Here is a 5,726-nt window from a genome sequence, read left to right as displayed (position 1 = left end):
CGGGGGGCCGTGAACAGTGAACAGTGCGTTGGTGAGGCGTGGGCGGTGCTTGGGCGCAGGAGAGAGGGACTGATCAGACTCGGTGATGGAGGGAAGCGTAACGCGGGCGGATGAACCTGAGTAGACGGAGGAGAGAACCCAGTTATGAGGGAACGCAGGCCCGAGTGAATGAATGGATGAGTTTCCGTGTGCGTGCCCGAGTGAATGAATGGATGAGCTCCTGCGTGCCGGCCTCAGTGAATGAATGGATGAGCTCCCGTGTGCGTGCCTGAGTGAATGAATGGATGAACTCCCGTGTGCGTGCCTGAGTGAATCAATGAATGAGTTCTCGTGTGTGTGCCTGAGTGAATGAATGAATGAGTTTCCGTGTGCGTGCCTGAGTGAATGAATGAATGAGTTCCCGTGTGTATGCCTGAGTGAATGAATGAATGAGTTCCCGTGTGTATGCCTGAGTGAATGAATGAATGAGTTCTCGTGTGTGTGCCTGAGTGAATGAATGAGTTTCCGTGTGCGTGCCTGAGTGAATGAATGAATGAGTTCCCATGTGTATGCCTGAGTGAATGAATGAATGAGTTCTCGTGTGTGTGCCTGAGTGAATGAATGAATGAGTTTCCGTGTGCGTGCCTGAGTGAATGAATGAATGAGTTCCCATGTGTATGCCTGAGTGAATGAATGAATGAGTTCCTGCATGTATGCCTGAGTGAATGAATGAATGAGTTTCCGTGTACGTGCCTGAGTGAATGAATGAATGAGCTCCCTGTACATGCCTCAGTGAATGAATGAATGAGCTCCCGTGTGCAGGCCCGAGTGAAAGAATGATGAGCTCCCCGTGTGTGCCTGCCTGAGTGAATGAATGACTTCCCAAGTGTGTGCCTGAGTGAATGAATGAATGAGCTCCCGTGTGCAGGCCTGAGTGAATGAATGAATGAGATCCCGTGTGCAGACCTGAGTGAATGAATGAGCTCCCCGTGTGTGCCTGAGTGAATGAATGAATGAGCTCCCGTGTGCAGGCCTGAGTGAATGAATGAATGAGTCCCCGTGTGCATGCCTGAGTGAATGAGTGAGTTCCTGCGTGCAGGCCTGCCTGAGCGGATGCGTGAGTGCTTGCAAGAAGGGGTGAGTGCCTGAATTCGTGAATGAGCGCTCATCTGCTTGGAGTGGGGTGAATGAGTGAATTAGTAATTCACGGATGCCTGAGTGCAGCATTTACTAAGCACACGCGGGAGGGAGGAAGCAGATTGCTTTGGCCCAGAGGGAAAGAGAGGGTTAAAGAAGCCACATTCCAGGCTGGGGAAGGGGTTGGGGGGTGGTTCCTGGCACTTTCTCCTGCCTTGGGGGAGAAAATGAGACCCTTCCAGGCCAAGTGCAGACGCAGCCCTGGAGAAGGCAGATTCCTTCCCGCCTCATCCCTGAACCCACCCTTTCATTACCGCTTATAAAGCATCCTAGGCATTCCGCGCTCTACCCAACCCTCGGGAAGTCCAGGAAACACCAGGAAACGAGGCGGGTTGATAGGTTTGGAGGAAGTAGATATCACCCCCTCCCACCCACGGGAGCCGGACACCCTAACCTGTGCTTCCTTCACTCCCAGTCTTGCTCCCCCGGCTTTTGCTTCCACGGGTCACAGCATCTTCTGGGACGTTCTGACAAACAGTCCCAGGTCTCGTTACACCCCTAGCCTCAGGAAACTGCGCGTTGGGGCCGTACCCTCTGTTAACCAAGATTCCCTCCCCCTGGTGGGTTCTGATTGCTGACTTGTGGCTTGGGATGGCTGGAGCACCCTGTGGCTAGAGAGTGGGGGGAGTAGGTGGGAGCCAGAGGCAGCAAGTGAGGGGAACTGGAGAGAGGTTCGCGTCTGTTCTTTTTTTTCCAGTTCTCATGTTTATTTCATACTGCCTGCGAGTGTACTGAGTGGCTTCAGTCATGTCTGAGTCTGCAACCCCGTGGACTGTAGCCCGCCAGGCTCCTCTGTCCATGAGATTCTCCAGGCAAGAGTACTGGACTGGGTTGCCATGCCCTCCTCCAGGGGAATCTTCCTGACCCAGGGATGGAACCCCAGTCTCCCGCACTGGCAGGCGGGTTCTTTACCACGAGCGCCATGTGGGAAGGCCTTATTTCATAACTTCAAAAAAAAAAAAAATTAAGTCTCCGTTAGAGTATAACGGATGAAGTGCTTTCCTGCTGGCTCACTGATGAAGAATCTGCCTGCCGACGCAAGAAACGACGCAGGTTTGATCCCTGGGTCGGGAACATCCCCTGGAGGAGGGCATGGCAACCCACTCCAGTATTCCTGCCTGGAGAATCCCGTGGGCAGAGGAGCCTGGCAGGGCTGCAGTACATGGGCTCACAGAAGAGGGGGAAATGGCTTAGCATATAAACAACAGCAACAACATGTTTCAGGTGTACAGCAAAGTGATTCGGTCATACAGACATACGTATCTATTTTGTTGATGGGTTCTCGTTAGTTGGCTATTTTATAGATAGCGTAATAGTGTCTATGTGAAGTGAAGTCAAAGTCGCTCAGTCGTGTCCGACTGTGACCCCATGGACTGTAGCCCGCCAGGCTCCTCTGTCCATGGGATCCTCCAGGCGAGAATACTGGAGTGGGTTGTCATTTCCTCCTCCAGGGGATCTTCCTGACCCAGGGATGGAACCCAGGTCTCCCACATTGCAGGGAGATTGTTTACCATCTAAGCCACCAGGGAAGCCCAATCTCAATTTCACATTTTATCCCACTCTCGATTTCTGCTTTGCAAATGTGTTCACCTATGCCATTTTTCTGGATTCCACATATACATATTAATATATGATGTTTGTCTTTCTGACTTCACTTTCTATAGACAGTCTCTGGGTGCACCCCCATCTCTGCAAATGGCACAGCTTCATTCCTTATTATGGCAGAGGTATTCAGTCCATCCTAAAGGAAATTAACCCTGAATATTCACTGGAAGGACTGAGGCTGAAGCTGAAGCTCCAAGCCTTTGGCCACCTGATGGGAAGAACTGACTCATTGGAAAAGACCCTGATGCTGGGAAAGACTGAAGGCGGGACGAGAAGGGGATGACAGAGGATGAGATGGTTGGACGGCATCACTGACTCAATGGACGTGAGTTTGGGTAAACTCTGAGAGTTGGTGATGGACAGGGAGGCCTGGCACGCTGCGGTCCGTGGAGTCACAGAGAGCCGGACACGACTGAGCGCCTGGACAACAACAGCCAACAGAGCCGAAGGCAGTCAGCCACAGGCAATCCTCCCGGATCTCCGGGCAAAGGCTAGGTCCATTTTTAAACCCAGAGCAGACATCCTGCCGTGCGCGCAGCTGGGTTCCTTTGGGGCTGGGGGGTGCTATCCAGGGAGCCAGGTGACCTGTGGGCGCCGTGAGCCCGAGGCGGTCTCTGCTCTCAGGCGCCTTACAAAGGATGTGGGTCTATTGCAAAACTGAGCCTGCGTTCTCCCAAGATGCTGTTTGGAGAATATGAGCCTTTGGTTGCTACATCAGATGTGATGTTCTTGGCAAGTTACAGGGCCCTTTGCGAGACATAGTTCAAGCCCACAAGCTAGAAAAGTATGCCAACTGGCTGGATGGCTTGCTGCATTTTTGTGATGAAAGCCTTGTGAGTAACCTTGAAAGGCAAGCGAGACAATGAGAACAAATTCAGCAGCATATATATACGTATACATATATACACGTACATATATATACGTATATACATATATATGAGTGAGTGAGTGAGCTAGTGAAGTCGCTCAGTCGTGTCCAACTCTTTGCGACCCCATGGACTGTAGCCTACCAGGCTCCTCCCTCCATGGGATTCTCCAGGCAAGAGTGCTGGAGTGGGTTGCCACAAAATATGGATATATAATTGTAATCGTGGTGCAGGAACAGAAGGAAGCATTTATATATATATGTATTCCGTCTGTGTGTGCACCACGATTACAATTATATATCCATATTTTAGGGCTTCCCCGGTGGGTCAGTAATAAAGAATCCACCCGCAATGCAGACTCACGAGACGCAGGCTCGATCTCTGGGTCAGGAAGATCCCCTGGAGGAGGGCATGGCAACCCACTCCAGTGTTCTTGCCTGGAGAATCCCATGGAGGGAGGAGCCTGGCAGGGCTATAGTCCGTGGGGTCACGGAGATTCAAACACGACTGAGCGACTTTCACTTCACTGCTGTTTGCCACTCACGGTTCTAGGAGTTACAGACACAGCCATGTTTTTCCACACGTATATTCTGTCGGGGAGGTGGGGAGAAGCCAGGCAATAAACAATTGAAAGTCATACTTTATCAGGTGTTGGAAGTGGATGTGGGAGAGAGAGAGAACAAACGTGTGAGCAGAGGCGACAGGCGAGAAAGTGCCCTTGGCTATGATTGCAGTGGTCTCGTCTCTCTAATTAATGCCCCTCTGGTTTACAGCCAAAGGTGAGAGAGCCAGGTGGTGCCCCCAGCCCTCCACCCCAGCGGCTAAATATTCTCTGTTTCTCAGTCCAACTCGTTGTTGTTCAGTTGCTCAGTCGCATCCGACTCTCTGTGACCCCACAGACTGCAGCCCGCCAGGCCTCCCTGTCCATCACCAACTCCCGGAGCTTGCTCAAACTCATGTCCATCGAGTCAGTGACGCCATCCAGCCATCTCATCCTCTGTCGTCCCCTTCTCCTCCTGCCTTCAATCTTTCCCAGCACCAGGGTCTTTTCAAATGAGTCAGCTCTTCACATCAGGTGGCCAAAGGACTGGAACTTCAGCTTCAGCCTCATTCCTTCCAGTGAACAGCCGGGACCGATCTCCTTCAGAATGGACTGGTTGGATCTCCTTGCAGTCCAAGGGACTCTCAAGAGTCTTCTCCAACACCACAGTTCAAAAGCATCACATCCAAACACTGCTTTGATTTTCAGTTGAGGGGACTTTGGGGCATCTGTCCAACCGTGGACAATTTATGGAGCCCCAGCTATTTGTGGACAGGCAGCTATCTTTGCCGCACACCTGTTCTAGAAGGGTGGGGAGGGAGGTGGCCAGGATAAAGGAGAGACGGCTGCAAAGCACAGATGCGCTCATAGCTCTGCTGGATTCCGGGGAACACGCTGCATTTATATTTGGAACTCTGGGGGACAAGCCTCCGTTAGGAAGACGGGGCTTGGGCGGACGCCAACCCACACCCACTGAAGCCTGTCAACACCCAGGCCCAGAATAGCATGCCATGTGAAATCGGACAAGCTGATCCTATGATTCCCTCTGGAGTCTGACCTGCAAATAAGCGCTCACGGGATGGGACTGGCTCTTGGACACCTTGATCCTGTTTTCACTTTTCCCTGCGTATTCTGTTTGCTGGGAAATCTCAGGAGACTTTTCACCAGTGAGAGTGGGCTTCTTGTGGCTCAGACAGAACTTGCGCTTGAGCACATTGTGACTCCAAGGAAAGCAAAAGGGTAGCCCAGTGGTTAGGGGCCTCTAGTGGAGAGGACACAGGTTCGATCCCTGGTCAGGGAAGTAAGATGCTGCATGCCGTGGAACAAGAAAGGCTGAGCAGTGCAACAAAGACTCACAGCAGCCAAAAGTTGAAAAAATACATATTTTTTAATTCCAAAGAAAGAAAGCAGAAAAGGTACTGAATTACCCCACCAAGACTAACGTTTATTCTAAAACCACACGGCAGGTGGTGACTGTTTCCAGATGTGTGGGCTTCCCAGGTGGCGCAGCGGTAAAGAATATGCCTGCAATGTAGGAG

Source organism: Ovis canadensis, chromosome X (genome assembly GCF_042477335.2).
Source record: "Ovis canadensis isolate MfBH-ARS-UI-01 breed Bighorn chromosome X, ARS-UI_OviCan_v2, whole genome shotgun sequence".
NCBI classification, from domain to species: Eukaryota; Metazoa; Chordata; class Mammalia; order Artiodactyla; family Bovidae; genus Ovis; species Ovis canadensis.
Note: the sequence above shows the minus strand (reverse complement) of the source record.